Below are 16,689 nucleotides of genomic sequence, written 5' to 3'. Positions count from 1 at the left end.
TCCGAAAAAACTATTTATATTTCTTACGTTGAATTTGGGTAGTCGATATTAAAATGTGAATGTTTTAGGTCATTTTTATTGCAAGTTAGTTCCGTTATAAATCCATTCAAGGCCTTTTTCTGAAAAAAAGTAAGTATTGGCGTTATTCATGGGTACCGATAATTTCGCCAGCAGGGAACAAGGAAGGGTTGCCTTTCCAAGATGTAGTATTTTCATAAAAGAGATATATTTGGGAATTCTTTAGGCCAAGCTCCATTTTCATTCTTTCAACATGACATGGTAATAGTAGCAGTATTAACAGCGAACATTTTATGACAAGGTGACAAAATACAAAATTCGCAAACGTTAAAACTAGAGGCTTAGTAAGTCGACTGCCAGCTACTAAGTTGATTGTCCTGGCGACGATAACATCAGAGTCTCTCTCTCTCTCTCGCTCTCTCTCGCTCTCTCTCTCTCTCTCTCTCTCTCCTTTTCTGTCGCTTGCCACCTCATGGTATGTGAGAATGAGCCCATTTTGGCAGAAGACCAAAGGGACTTTCTCTGGGCTTGTGTTTCCCCATTGCCAGTTTGTTAATATATTTATAAATAGGCTGTCTGTCTAATACTTAGCTGGAAAAGCAAGGGTACAATGAAATAGGGAACAGGGGATATTTTCAAACATTCCGACACAAACACACATAATATGCAGACAACACACACAACATAAAATATTATGGGTGTAATTATTTGCATGATATGTTCGTCCATGATCCCTTATTAAGAGGATGAATGACGCACAGACTGTACCTTGGTTTTTCTCATATGCAACTTCACATATGTATATATACTATTAATATATATATATATATATATATATATATATGTGTGTGTGTGTGTGTGGTGTGTGTATAAAATATATATATATATATATATATATATATATATATATATATATATATATATACTATCTGCAGTATGATCCTCAAACAGCAATTCAGGAATGCCGAAGACACATGGATGTTTTAAAAGATTTATTCATAGAGAAACGTTTCGCACATGACTATGTGCATCATCAGTCTGAAAAATGACAAAATAATAACATTAAAAATACTAAAAATACACAGGATTCTTAAAATGACAATTAAAAACATTAAAAGACTAAAAGTAAGAAGCAAAGTAAAAACAACTGCTGTTACACCAACCTTCAGGTACAGAGGAAGAAGATAGAATGACAAAAGAGGGAACAACAACCTCCAAAGACGACTATGACAGATATAGTTGAGCAGAGGAGCAGCCACCGTTTAACGATGGAACGAGTCTTTTAATATATAATGACTCTAACTGATTATTTTCATCCTGCCACACCGGTTTTTAATGTTCCGAAAAAACTTATGTATGCTTCAATCCCTTATATTTTTAACTCCAAATTTTCGCATAAACTGAAACGAATTATTGAAACCGAAATACCATGTATTAATTTAAAATTAATATCAAACAATCCCAGTAAAATTGGCTCCTTGTTTGGCTTCAAGGACCATCTGCAGCCCTTCATGAGATCCAATGTGGTCTATAAGTTTACATGCCCAGGATGTCCTGGTACTTATATTGGATCGACGAAGAGGTTGTTGCAGATGCGTTATTATAGTCACTTAGGGTTGAGTTTTAGAACGGGACAAAGATTGAGCAGACCAGAACATTCAAATATAAAAAATCATGCTATCAATTGTAAAATTGAGGTTAAGAAGCAGCACTTCTCCATATTAGCGTATTCTAAGGATGCAGATTATCTGACGACCTTAGAGTCATTATATATTAAAGACTCGTTCCATCGTTAAACGGTAGCTGCTCCTCTGCTCAACTATATCTGGCATAGTCGTCTTTGGAGGTTGTTGTTCCCTCTTTGTCATTCTATCTTCTTCCTCTGTAACCTGAAGGTGGTGTAACAGCAGTTTGTTTTTACTTTGCTTCTTACTTTTAGTCTTTTAATGTTTTTAATTGTCATTTTAAGAATCCTGTGTATTTTTAGTATTTTTAATGTATTTTATTTTGGTCATTTTTTCAGACTGATGCATGCACATAGTCATGTGCGAAACGTTTCTCTATGATAAATCTTTTAAACATCCATGTGTCTTCGGCATTCCTGAATTGCTATATATATATATATATATATATATATATATATATATATATATATATATATATATATATATATATTTATGTATATATATACTATATATATATACATGCACAAACACACACATGTATATATTATATATCAATAGAGGGATCCACAGTATATCCTTGTTTATCTAGATATAATATATTTTATACAAGCTTAAAGCATTTCGTCCATAACCTCCTGTGGTCTTGATCACTAAGCAAATGAGATATGGTATTTTGGTGAAGAATTCCAGATAAACATAAACAAACAGACAAAGAACATAAACAAGGTTAAAAAATTCGAACAAGTCACTGGGTCGCTTGCCTTTCCATAATTCGTTGTGATCTACGGGGCGGGACAAAGCGCCGGTCTTCTTCCTGAATGACATCTTGACGGTCGTTAACCGAAAAGGTAGTTTGTAGATTAGGCTCTGGAACGGGCGCAAGGATGGTTATTTACATTATCAGATTGAAGGAGGCTGTACACATTTCTGAAGTTCTTTATTCTGGCCCTTTTGCAAATTTCTTCACTCAAAAGTAAATTAATTCGTTCTGTATTCCAGTATTCCCCTCAAAGGTGTCATTCAAAGTGATGAGACTCCTTCCACAATTCTCCTAGTGGTCCTATCCGCACTCTTATAAATAACTTTTCCTCCCTTGAAGTCGATGGCATGATCGGAATCCCAAGCATGCTTAGCAATGGCGCTTGGGATTCCGATCATGCCATCGATTTCAAGGGAGGAAAAGTTATTTATAAGAGTGCGGATAGGACCACTAGGAGAATTGTGGAAGGAGCTCTCATCACTTTGAATGACACCTTTGAGGGGAATACTGGAATACAGAACAATTTACTTTTGAGTGAAGAAATTTGCAAAAGGGCCAGAATAAAGAACTTCAGAAATGTGTACAGCCTCCTTCAATCTGATAATGTAAATAACCATCCTTCGCCCGTTCCAGAGCCTAATCTACAAACTACCTTTTCGGTTAACGACCGTCAAGATGTCATTCAGGAAGAAGACCGGCGCTTTGTCCCGCCCCGTAGATCACAACGAATTATGGAAAGGCAAACGACCCAATGACTTGTTCGAATTTTTTAACCTTGTTTATGTTCTTTGTCTGTTTGTTTATGTTTATCTGGAATTCTTCACCAATACCATATCTCATTTGCTTAGTGATCAAGTCCACAGGAGGATGGACGAAAGCTTTAAGCTTTGTATAAATATATTATATCTAGATAAACAAGGATATTACTGTGGATCCCTCTATTGATTTCTTAGAAGCACGATACAGTGTTTTTATATTGCATATATTATTATATATATACATATATATATATATATATAGATATATATATATATATATGCATACGTATATATATACTATATATATATATATATATATTATATAATCATATATACATGTAAATATATATATATATATATATATATATATATATATGTATATATATTGTTGTGTGTAGTATGCCTGGATGAATGAACAAATAGGTTGACATAATGTAAAAGGACTTCCAAAGATTTAGGCGTCTCATGATTAGACCGTGATCTAAAATTCCATGTCTACGCTAATATTCCTTAATTGTCTCGGCTTCTTCCAGTCTCGTATATGCCTTCCGCCTTTAGATATTTGAATTGGAAAGAAGAGTGAAAATGCATATTTTAATACACTTCACCAGAAAAAAATGGAAATTAACTTGATTTCTTTTCCCTGTGTAGAAACGGAGGAAGGTTTGTGTTGACTTGGAACGATGGGTGGATGGTGGAGTCAGCACAATGCAGTCGGCATTCATCAAACGCGTAAGCTAACGTGCCGGAGGATGTTTGCGATTACGAACAGAACACAAGGACTGGAATGTCCTGAAGATCATATTTCGCCTGTGTGTACGGCAGACGTGTGTACCAACTACGTCAGAGAATGAGGTATATCTACATGAAAACCATGAATGAATTTTATGAGGGGGCAAACGTATAGGAATGAAGCTTTGCATACCGGGTCTTTATTCCCCCCTTTCTGCCTCTTGCAAATGGTGATAGAGCAGTAACGAAAGATTCAGGATAATGATGGGAAGGAAAACGACTGAAGCGCACTTAATAAAGTATATATGAAAATGCTGTGGAAACAAGACTGGCAATGTGTATCTATATATATATATATATATATATATATATTATATATATATATATATATATATATATTGGAACAGTTGCTTCCGAAATATAACGCAGTAATAATATATATATATATATATACTTATATATATACTATAATATATATATATATATATATATATATATATATATATATATATAATATATATATATGTATGTATGTGTGGTGTAGATATATATAAATTTAAAGGAATTTCATCACATCCAAAAAGGGAGGAAAGACACAAGTTTTCGTAACCAATGGAAAGACCAGAAAATTGCCAACTTCTAGGAGAATTCTGTAATGCTACCCGGACCCAACCTCCAATTAGTTTCCAGGAAGAAGAGGTCACGGTGAACCCTGCCTCTAGAAAATGCCGGGGATTAGACCACTGGAATTGCACGGAGAGCGAATAATTGAAAAGTGAAAGCCTGTTTTTTTTTTTCCCCCCTTTCTCTCTCTCTCTCTCTCCTTATCGGAAGACCGAGATAAGAATTCATGCTGGAACATAAATGGAAGGCTAGGATTACAAAATTGTGGGAAATGTTACTGGGAAGGGAAGAGATTTTTTCACCAGTATAAGAAGAATTTTTTATTTATTTCTTTTTTATACAGAAACAACTAAATAGATATAAAAGGCTTGGCAGGATGCCATTTCACCACAGTACGCCGCGAGACTGCCGGATGCATTTGATGTGAACTAAATAGATAAAAGATGCTGTTAATAGAGAATGGGAGTCGAAAGATTATGTGCTATTTCACCCCTAGAAGCTGCGAGACTATCTGATGCAAATGATGTAATCTTAGTAAGTAAAAAAAAAAAGTTATCAATGGACGATAAGAGTAAAAAGAAGATTGCTATTTCACCACAGTAAGACTACAGCAGTTTATAATGTCAAAGAGGAAGATATTCCAATATACTAAACACTGAAAGGGATAGAGAGAGCATTTCATTACAGTAGGAATTTTTTGAAAATTAAATATGGACATCAGCAAAATGTGAGTGAATTGCTTACCTCAATAACAATATCTAATGAAAAGAAGCCCAGCTTAGACTCGGGTTCGGAATTCAATTAAGAACCAAATTAAAAGCATCAAGGAAAATCTTTGAAATTGGCCTGCAAATATCAGCCTCTATATTTAGTGATGGACTTGATTCGACTCGGATGATCGTTCGAAAATAATAGTTCGTTCACGGAACGTTGATGAAATGGTTGGGAATTTTATTATTTGATGATCAGAATGGAATTCGACTGGGAAAAAGAAGGGGAGTCATTTAGGTACCGAATCTAATATTTGCATTGAGAAAAAAAGACAGATTTGTTCATGGAACATTTTCGACGCGAGATTAATGTGGAAACCCAGTGAAGTTAATGAAGGAGAGGAGGCGCAACAGTGGCGTAATCGGTTTGGTCTTGGCCTGCCATTTTGGTGGCCGCGAGTTCGATTCTCGTACATTCCATTGAGGGGTCAGAGATGTGTATTTCTGGTGATAGAAGTTCACTCTCGATGTAGTCCCGTTGATAAATAACCACTGGTTCCATGCAACGTAAAACCACCATTCAAACAAACAAACACACTTAAAGGAAAGGAAAGGTTGAGAGATAGAAGAATGTTATTGAAGGAGCGGAGCTCATAAGTACATTGACAGTGAGAATATTAGCACGGGGTTGAGACTTAAAGGGTTATTTTCATGTGCAAGCCACAGATGGAATTCTGGGACGAAAGACAACTGTTATAGAAAGAAGGTAGAAGCATCCGATAACACTGAAATTCTCTAGAAGAGAATCATCGAAATGGAGCCCCAGATGTTGGTTGAATGTACATAATGCTGAATTGCCTGTCATTTTATTATTTTTATTGTTATTCCTGCTATAGGTCTTCATTGCCCTTCATCATGCCACCTTGAAATTAGCATCAGAGTACAGGGTAACAGTTAGCCTGGTATGGATGATACATAAAACAGCCTGGACTATAAAACACATGCAGAGAAGAGGCCATGACCTCACAATGTGAAGAGAATTGTCATGTGTTACTGAGAGAAGCGGTGCCCTTAAAAAGAAAGTTCTGTTACAAAAGTGGAGAAACAGTAAGAACAAGTTATAACTCTGTATTTCGATGTGTCAGACGAACCAGTTAGTGACGGTACGGATTCCCATGGAAGTGTTCGGTTTAAAGGTACTGTCACAAAAGCAGGGTCTCTGGTACTTTGTTGTCTCTTGCTTCCAGAGTTTACCGAAAGCAGTCGGTAGCAGTGACGGAAGTGAAGCTTCCCTTGTTCAGTTTGCATCTATAATTCGGCAGCTATGTTTGCCTATCCAGATCATTCCCTCCATACAGCTGATAAAAGATGACATACGGAAGCACCCACAGACTATTATTATGGAAAGTCCTGCACTACTATGATATTCCCGTTAAATATCTAAAGCTAATAAAAAAAAAGCATCCATGAGGGAAATAGATGCGAAGTGAATATTCAAAAACTTTCTTGAATTCGCCGTAAACAGTGAGTGGAGTGTGTCTGGTTTATGTTATATAATGTTTCTTTGGTTGTTTGCTCTTCCCGTGGATTTTTATAATAATGAGAAAGGTTAGTCGGAAATGGAGGAGAAGGTTTAGATTGGAATAGAAACACGACAGGCTTAGTATGCAGATGCTTCTTTAATCAGCAAAGAAAACATCACAAGATTTCACAGGCGCTGCTTATTGGAATGCAACGAATATCTAAAGATGGAACTTGAGATAAATCCAAGAAAAACCGGGTAATGAGCACAGAGTACGAACAAAGGTACGGAATACAATGGATGGAGAAAGTGTGTATGGGGTTTCGTTTTTCAAGCATTGAAGAACATTGATATTCATACATAACTTTTATTCGTACATGCATAAATTGCGTACACGGAAGAAAATCCGTATAATTTATGGACATTCCATCTATGATGGCATGTTAGACACCCCTGACAGGGAACGAGTGGCAGTTGGGATGAATATTGATGAATTCATGTTATGAATGATTAGCCTCTTTTTCAGATGTCTACTCAAATATTACGATCTTAATTTCCTTATTATCCATTCATCAGCACATCACGATCATTTTGTAATTATTCAAAGAAAAATGTCCTATTGTCGGTATCTAGTATTCGTAAGTAGCTTATGCAGTAGTGAAGGAGCTAGAATACTAATTAAAACATGAAAAACTTAAGTATTTAGAAATTTGAAGAGATTAGTAATCGTCTTGGTATTTTTAAAGGCTAAAAAAAATGTGTGTGAAAAAGACTGCCAGAACGTATTGATTACTCTAATTGATTTTTGGTCTGCGCCCTTGTACTCATTTGCATTCGTGCTAGGTCATATTCTCTACCTTATTCGGTGCAGGATACATCCGTCATTCATAAATTGCATAATTCTTTTGCTTCGCGTTCAAAATAACGGTTCACCGGAAGGGTCAGTAACGGTCTATTCGTTATTCGATTGTCGATTGTGTCGCTTGTGTTCTGTACTATACCCATAGGTAATGTAGTACACAGGATCTGGCTGTGTCTTAACGATTTTATTGCTTGACCTTCATTTCGAAAGATTTTTCCACCATTGTTATCATAGTTATAGAACGTCTGAAATATTAGACTGACATATTTTGAACTGAGATTGCTTAAGTAGCTTTGTTTTCCATCGTTTGTTCTATGCAGTTGATATGATTCGTTGTTTTTATTTTTATTTGCGAATCATGATTTTCTTTTAATTAAATGTAATGATCTCGGTGGTTGCGCAGAAATTACAAATGGCTGACACCATATCAATCGAATACAAAATAATTTTGAACTGAATATCAGGTCAGGCGCTGTACACCTCAGATCATTCAGTCCAAGAAAATATTAAGAGATAAGGATTTGATTAATAAATTTGTCATTTGAGAGATAGACTGACCGATGAATGCTAAAGAAGTAACAAACAATAAACCATAGAGTTTTCAGAAAAAGTGGAGATAATACGTATAGTTATAGCTAATAAGCAAAAGCCTGGAAAGGTCAGTAGCGTGCAGGACAAGTCCACGTTTTCAAAAAAGAATGCTCATGAATGACAAGGAGAAAAAAAAAAAACTGAAAAAAGAAAAGTTTAGTAAATGACTGAAGATCTACTACATTTATATATATATATATATATATATATATATATATATATATATATATATATAATATATATATATATATATATATTAATAATCATACATATATATTATATATGTATACATATATACGTATATATATATATATATATATATATATATATATAATATATAGAGAGAGAGAGAGAGAGAGAGAGAGAGAGAGAGAGAGAGAGAGAGTCTGGAAATGGCAGAAACATTCTAGCAAAGAGGGCTTGCGTTGGTGTAAGAAGCCGCAAAAACTAACACAACACCGGCGAAGGAGACTATCATCGTCTTACAGTAAAGATTACTGTCGTTGTATGCTATATCTTGGTGTATAACATATTTTCCATCCAGACTCATAATAGAAGTTTTTTTCGACTGGGTAAAACCAAACTACTGGAAACTTTTGGATACAGAAAGCTCATAAATAAAACCTAGATTTTAGGGAGCGTTAGTATTGTTTTTCGGAGTTAAAAAAAAAAAAAAAAAAAAAAAAAAAAAATTTAATTGAAAGATTAACTTTAGGTCTTGTCACAAGTTCCTAAAGTTGCGTTCACACGGTCGAACAATGTCTGACGGACAAACAATGTTACCATATCATAGGCGAAGTAGGATGACGTCATAAGCGTTGAAACGATGGAAGTAGATCTGGCAACAAACAGTGGTACCAGATGAGGTTGTAGACCACTGTTTTTACTCCGCTCACAAGGCAAAGACCGGCAGACAATTGTTAGTTGGTAACAATGTTTGTCCGTCTGACATTATTCGACTGTGTGGACGCACCTTAAGATGCACGGTACGACATCGGCTAATCAGTGAAGTCTTAGTTATTATAGACCACTTTAGATCTCAGAGGTCAATACTATGTAACTGCTACTTTATATTGCATAAGAGAATAGAGAATAAACATAACAAGAGTTGCATCACCTGACTATGGACTGTATTACTTTCAAAGCTAAATTCATTCCGTTGGTTAATTCTTATAGCAACTTATGTACCACAGCAGTGTTCTGATAGAATTATGTTCGCTAAAACACCAAAAATAAACGAAATAATGATAACAAACTTTGATGGAAATCCAGAACGTCGTTTTCATTACGTAAACTGTGCGTCTGTGCCTAAACCGTTGTGCATCAGAATAGAAATTGTTCAAAAGGAGTTAAACGAAGTCTTTATCATTTCAATACGGGTTGAGGTTATCTTTATTAAACTTTGGGGTCAGCTATCACTGGTCAAAAGCCATGCTGGGTAAGACCTCTATTTTTATAGACGCAAGTTAAGTCAATTTGTGATACCAGTACCAGTATATAAGAATATTAATTCAATCAAGAAATAAGTTAAGAATACTGATCAGAACCCCTGACATGAAGCAATGATACTTTTGCAAAATGACATGTTAAGGATGGGATAAATCATATCAAATACAAACACCGGAACTCATTGAGGGAAGATCAAACGAGAGCATCACATTCCAACAGTGACGAGAACATAATCTTGCTTGATACCTAAAAGAAATGAAAAGTATAAACTAGATGTGCTTAATGCATTACCGATCAAAAATGTATTCAGTGATGCCAAGTTATTAAGCAGGTTGAGTAAACCACTTTATGTTTCTTGATATTTATAATAACGAGTTCCCTTTCTGCATGAAATCCTTCCATTTCGTTATTTATAGATTTTATTTCTCTGTCTTCCCCCATATTTTTCAGTTATTTGCTTGCACATTTGAAACGTAGACAACGTATGTAAACAAAAATAGAATTATATATATATATATATATATATATATATATATATATATATATATATATATATATATAATAAATATGTATATATATATATATATATATATATATATATTATATATATGTGTGTGTGTGTGTGTGTGTGTGTGTATGTGTGTGTTTTTACGTGAATATTCTTCATGAATGTATTAGGCTGTATACGTAGAGGAGCTAATACTGTAAAATAAAATAATTCCGAGTAACCAGGGATTTTCCATTGCTCAAAACTTCCGGCCTTCGTGAAGGTTCAAGAAGGACAACCAATGATTAGAAAGGGCTTCTCCAATTATTATCTAAACGGATATCAAGGGTTATTAGTTTTCCTATTGGTCGGATGAAATCTCGGATGGTGATGTTGAGGCTAGTGTCGAAAATACGCCTTGGCTGTCTTTACCTTCGTTTTCAGTTTTCTGTATAAGAAAACTATTGCCTCTCCGTCTACACTTTTTCTGTCCACCCTCAGATCTTAAAATCTACTGAGGCTATAAGGCTGCAAATTGGTGAGTTAATCATCCACCCTCCAATCATCAAACATTCCGAATTGCAGCCCTCTACCCTCAGTAGTTTTTTAATTTGTTTAAGATTAAATTTGGCTATAATCGTGCGTCTGGTAATTTATAGGACAGGCCACCGCCGGGCCTTGGTTAAAGTTTCATGGAATGCTAATCATACAGCATTATACCGAGACCACCGACAGATAGATAGGCAGAAGCACGACTATAGTCAAATTTAATCTTAAACAAAATAAAATCTACTGAGGCTAGAGGGCTGCAATATTCGGTATATTAGATGATTGGAGGGTGGATGATTAACTCGCCAATTTGCAGCCTTATAGCCCCAGTAGATTTTAAGATCTGAAGGCGGACAGAAAAAGTGTAGACGGAGAGGCAATAGTTTTCTTATACAGAACACCAAAAACGAAGGTAGAAACAGCCAAAGCGTATTTCCGACACTAGCCTCAACATCACCATCCGAGAATTCACCCGACCAGTAAGAAAACTAATAACCCTTGATATCCGTTTAGATAATAATTGGAGAAGCCCTTGTTAAACATTGGTCATCCTTCTTGAACCTTCACGAAGGCCGGAAGTTTAGAGCAATGGAAAATCCCTGGTTATTCGGCATGATTCTGTTTTACAGTATTAGCTCCTCTATACAACCCAATACATTCATGAAGGCTATTCACCAAAAACTACACACACACACACACGCTGTATAGCAAACTTGGTTGCGCCCAAGAAACTTCGGCGCATTTTTCAATTTTTTACACCTGAATTCATCTAGTGTCCACACTCTATACCTAAGGAGTGGTTCTTAAACTTTTTAGCTTTGCGTCCCCCTCTGCATTATGTATAGATCCTACGCCCCCTACCCCTGAAAAGTTTGCCAACTATAAACTATAAAAAATATGTTGCCTATTTGTATACTGAACCAAACAAAAACTTCTTTCAGTTTTCTTCTGAAGATTGAAAAAGAAACCCACAAAATCACTGTGTAATACTTGTTTACTTATAAATATTTACATTTTATTTTTTACTCCACACTCGAGTACTTTCAGGTCCTATTTGTAACACTGTGGGTTTCTTTTTCAATATTTGTATATTGTTATACTTCACTGCCTATGTAAAATTTATGGATGAATGATGGATTTTTGTTTCATTGCTATTGCATTTTTGATAAGTATGCACTGTGCCATATTTCAGCTGATTATGTTTTGGCCGTTTTGTAATTAACATTATAAATTAAGAAGTGCTTTCGCCCCTTGGAAGCCACTGGGGGAGCCCCCCCCCCCCCCTTTCTCCCCCTTTTAAGAATCACTGATCTAAGGGAACCATGCGTGTACTGAATGTTAATCATAGGTTATGTGTACTATATCAGTAACGATTCCACGCGCGTCACAAAGCGAGGAGCACCCGGCTCATACTCTTGAATCCGTAAGGTATCTGTATTTACAAGCATCAGTGAGTGATTTTTTTATCCTTTGCACGAATAACTGTGATCATATATATTTTATAATCCGATACTTTTTAGGCCTATCTGGCACAGTTTTCCTTGTCGAAAATGATGATAATGGTTGCATGTCCACAATAATATAGCTGTGTGAGAGTTGATAGTTCTTTAATAAAAAACAGTAGCTTTCGAACCTTGTGTTAGGGTCATCCCCATTTGACTGTGAATGAACGTAGCGCAGGGTTCGAAAGCTATTGCTATTTATTAAAGAACCATCAACTCACACAGCTGTATCATTGTGGACCTGCAAATAATAATAATAATAATAATAATAATAATAATAATAATAATAATAATAATAATAATAATAATAATAATAATAATAATAGTGAAACGCGTAAATGTGACTCGGACTTGACGCTACACATTCTTGCATTAGTAAGATCAACGAGAAGCAAAGATTTCAAGTCGAAGAGACTAAGTAAGGAGGAATAGCAAGCAAGATAATACCAGCGCCGTTTTACCAAAGTAAGAGCGAGCTATTTCGCCGATCGCCGTGGAAAATTGAACTACTACTAGTTCCAATATATACACTGAATGAAAGGAACAAATCCATAGTTGGAGTGGTTAGAGGGACCAGATAAACCTGTAAGTATGCGAACGAGGCCATCCGGGAACAGATTTCCTGTCCTCAAAACTCGAATCAGAGCGGATGTTGTCATAGAAAATACTAATGTAGATGTTTATGTAATGTTTACGATGTAGATCACCATTACAATTAGCGGTATTTCCTTCAGCGTTGTCATTACCTAAATGAATATCACCATATATATTATTATCAACGTATGAGATTTTGATCAAATTCTGTTATAGGATCTATTGATCACATTCACTAATGTTATGAGTATATTGATGTCATTGCAATGACGTCTCAATTTCTCAGTTACTTCAGATACACTTTCCTCTGACAGCCTTGAAATCCGAAAAGAAGTGATTGAGGTCATTCTGTTTTCCAGGTGGGATTCGTATTGGGGCTGTTTGCAAGACTGAGAATAGTGCTTTATCATCATGCACTCTAGTCGCGTCCTCTTGTGTATAGCAGTCAAGTGTGATACGGGACCTCCCTCTCGCGAAATCCTTGGAAATCTCGCTTGAGATTCTGGTATTGTTGTCAGAACTGAAGCCTTTGGCCAAGGTATATTCTTTGTTGCTGGAGTCTCTTCACAAGTTATATTTATTCAAGTAGCATTTTTTTGTTCCTTTTAAATGGATATTCTAGTGGCTCTCGTACGTATTCGTAACCGTTAGTACAAATCATTTTCTAGATTTAATTGTATTTTTTTTCTATTTAGATAAAATTCAACACGCTTACAATAATTTGCTTGTATATTATGTATATCCACCCTCGGCTGTTTCAAAATGGAATATCGTCACAGGCAAGGGATGTTTTCACCCGCTTACTTTGGTTAGAAATACGCGTTATCTTACCAGTAAGAAAATACTATATAGATTCAGCTCCTCTGGTCGTCTGCTTTATTTATTCCCGAATGATAAAAAATACACAACGTTATCTTATACGTATGTGATTATAAGCTTGAAGAGAACGGTATTTGTAAGAAAAAAAAAACGTTTATGAAAGAAATGTGGAAAAGATTAAAAGTGTAACTAACAGAACTTATAAAAAAATAACGCGCAAGACGACATTTTCTGGGAGAGCAGCGTCTAAAAATGAGGAGCATGTCCGTAAATAACACTGCCAAGAGAACTGCCTCCGTTTAACGGTAACTGGAACTTAGGAGGCTTAATTCGAGGAAGTGTGTCGGACATTCAGAATTAAAAGAAAATCGTGTCCTATGTTTTCCAACACATTTGGAGTACTTGTAGGAACCTAACTGTCTCCGTAAAATAAAGTTGGCTTAAAAATATTTTTCGATTGGAAAAGTACCACAGTTCATTTTGGGCAGTTCATTTTGCATCAGGTAAAAGAACATCTTGTTCTGCCATATGCGCACTTGTGTATATATATATATATATATATATATATATATATATATATATATATATATATACTATATATATCTATATATATATATATATATATACTTGTATAGATGTCATGTTTACGCTGTTCGATTGCATTTTTTTGAGACTAAACTTAGTGCAAGTCAAGGTAAATATCGCTCTGGCTATTTGCGACGAGGTAAAAAAAAAAAATATTACTTTGCACTCTTCATTCTACGCCAGTGCTTTTGTACTTAATATTAAACTTGTATTTGGTTTGAAAAGGATGAAGATTTTCACTAAAACCTCACAGAGATAATGATGTGTTTACATCAGTGCCAAAGTTTCAATATCAAAATCTTTCCAAGTGAAAGACGAATCCATAAAATGTAATAAGTTTATTTCGCCATTCCCATTTCTGTAATACTGGGATAGTTTTTTTTATTATTTCTTTTCCTGGTTTTGTATTACCTGATTGTTTCAGGTGCATCACTTTTCGGTATTTTTGAACGTGAAAGGTCCTCAAATCGGAAAAAATTTCCGTTATGGAAACGATGAACCTCACCCTCCCTCCCCAAACAAGCAACATGGTATGACCAAAGCCCAGACAGTTTAAACATTATGAAAAACACGTCGCAGGAGATATAACTCTCAGCAATACCTTTGAAGCTCAAGAGAGAAAGAACCACAGAAGCCAGAACGAGTAAAATATAACCTGAGGGCGTACCGGAACGTCAACAAATGCAGTGAGAGGCAGAGTAACTCCAGAGGATGTTCCTCGTCCTTCCCGGTCGACTGTCCAACTGAGTAAGAATCCAAGTAGGTGAGGTTATCCACTAACCTACTTATAAGTTGTGTCCCCCATTCAAGGGGCGCAAATCCGCCCGGCTGAATAATTGGGGATGATGGCGGGGTTGGAAAGGTGGGAAGGAATGCCTCCCCCCCCCATTTGACGGTTTTGAACAAACCATTACGTGATCTGCAAGTGTTCAACAGTTTAGCGTCCATGAGAATAATATATTTGTCTTGTGTTACGGTCAAAACAATTTATCACATTTGTGTAGAACTTCGAACCGGTTTTGAGTTTATCCTTTGGAGTTTGTTATCAGAAGTCGTTTTAATGTTGAAAAATTGGGGGTCTCTCTAAACTATATTGTCACATTAATATGAACTCTACATGTATGTTTTCTTGCCTATGTTCAATTCCAAGCATTGGTAGATTTCCTTACATTAACATCACTTTTACATCTTACTGTGCCTAGAACAGTTTCTTGAATTTCTTAGAAAGATTTCCGTCTTATGATAAATCTGGGAGTAAAAATTCGAATTGAAACAACTTCTTTTGCATCCTTGAGATGTCAATATTGCATCATTAACTAGATGTCAATATTGCATTATTTACTGTATGTCAATATTTCATCATTGAGTTGTCAATATTGCATCATTGAGATGTCAATATTGCATCAGTAACTAGATGTCAATATAGCATCATTGAGATGTCACTATAGCATCATTGACTATAGATGTGAATATTGCATCATTGATTACATGTCAATATTGCATCATTGATTAGATGTCAATATTGCATCATTGATTAGATGTCAATATTGCATCATTGATTAGATGTCAATATTGTATCATTGAGATGTCAATATTGCATCATTGAGATGTCAATATTGCATCAGTGACTATAGATGTCAATATTGCTTCATTGACTATAGATATTGCTTCATTGACCATAGATGTCAATATTGCATTATTGACTATAGATGTCAATATTGCATCCTTGAGATGTCTATATTGCATCATTGAAATGTCAATATTACATCATTGACTATAGATGTCAATATTGCTTATTGACTATGGATGTCAATATTGCATTCATATGTTCACTAGTGCATCATTGGATTAGATGTTCAATATTTGGCCTCATGGGACGATTAGATGTCAATATTGCATCATTGAGAATAGTCAATTACTGCATCATTGACTATAGATGTCAATATTGCATCATTGAGATGTCAATATTGCATCATTGACTAGATGTCAATATTGCATCATTGACTAGATGTCAATATTGCATCATTGAGATGTCAGTATTACATCATTAGCTATAGGTGTCAATATTGCATCATTGAGATGTCAATATTGCATCATTGACTAAGATGTAAATATTTTATCATTGACTAGATATCATTGTTGCATCATTGACTAAGATGTAAATATTTTATCATTGACTAGATATCATTGTTGCATCATTGACTATAGATGTCAATATGAACGCTGCACCTGGAATGCAGGATCTTTCTTTCTCTCCTTCTCTCTCCACTCTATGGTTTTTCCAGTGTTGTCTGTCCAACCATAAACATCGTGAGGGTGCGCATGTAGTGAATAGCGCAGTCAAAAGAGAAGTGATGATTAAACCACAAGGCTCCCTGGCCGGTGAAGCTTTTTTCGTCTTCTTGATGAAGTTAGGAATGCAGACAAGTTTCTTCCTGGACT

General features: G+C 35.4%; 1 protein-coding gene across 1 annotated transcript in view; it reads right to left on the bottom strand.

The window, feature by feature from the left end:
* LOC135216018 (uncharacterized) overlaps positions 1 to 15,015 on the bottom strand; it is a 40,446-nt gene extending 25,431 nt beyond the window's left edge. The window contains exon 1 of the mRNA XM_064250956.1: positions 14,915 to 15,015. The gene's annotated coding sequence lies outside the window, so the exon portion shown is untranslated. The remainder of the gene's footprint in view (positions 1 to 14,914) is intronic.
* Positions 15,016 to 16,689: the final 1,674 nt, after the last annotated feature.

The sequence above is a fragment of the Macrobrachium nipponense genome, chromosome 6 (genome assembly GCF_015104395.2).
Source record: "Macrobrachium nipponense isolate FS-2020 chromosome 6, ASM1510439v2, whole genome shotgun sequence".
In the NCBI taxonomy this organism is placed as follows: domain Eukaryota; kingdom Metazoa; phylum Arthropoda; class Malacostraca; order Decapoda; family Palaemonidae; genus Macrobrachium; species Macrobrachium nipponense.
The sequence above is the reverse complement of the archived record's forward strand: the minus strand, read 5'-3'. Positions and strand labels throughout refer to the sequence as shown.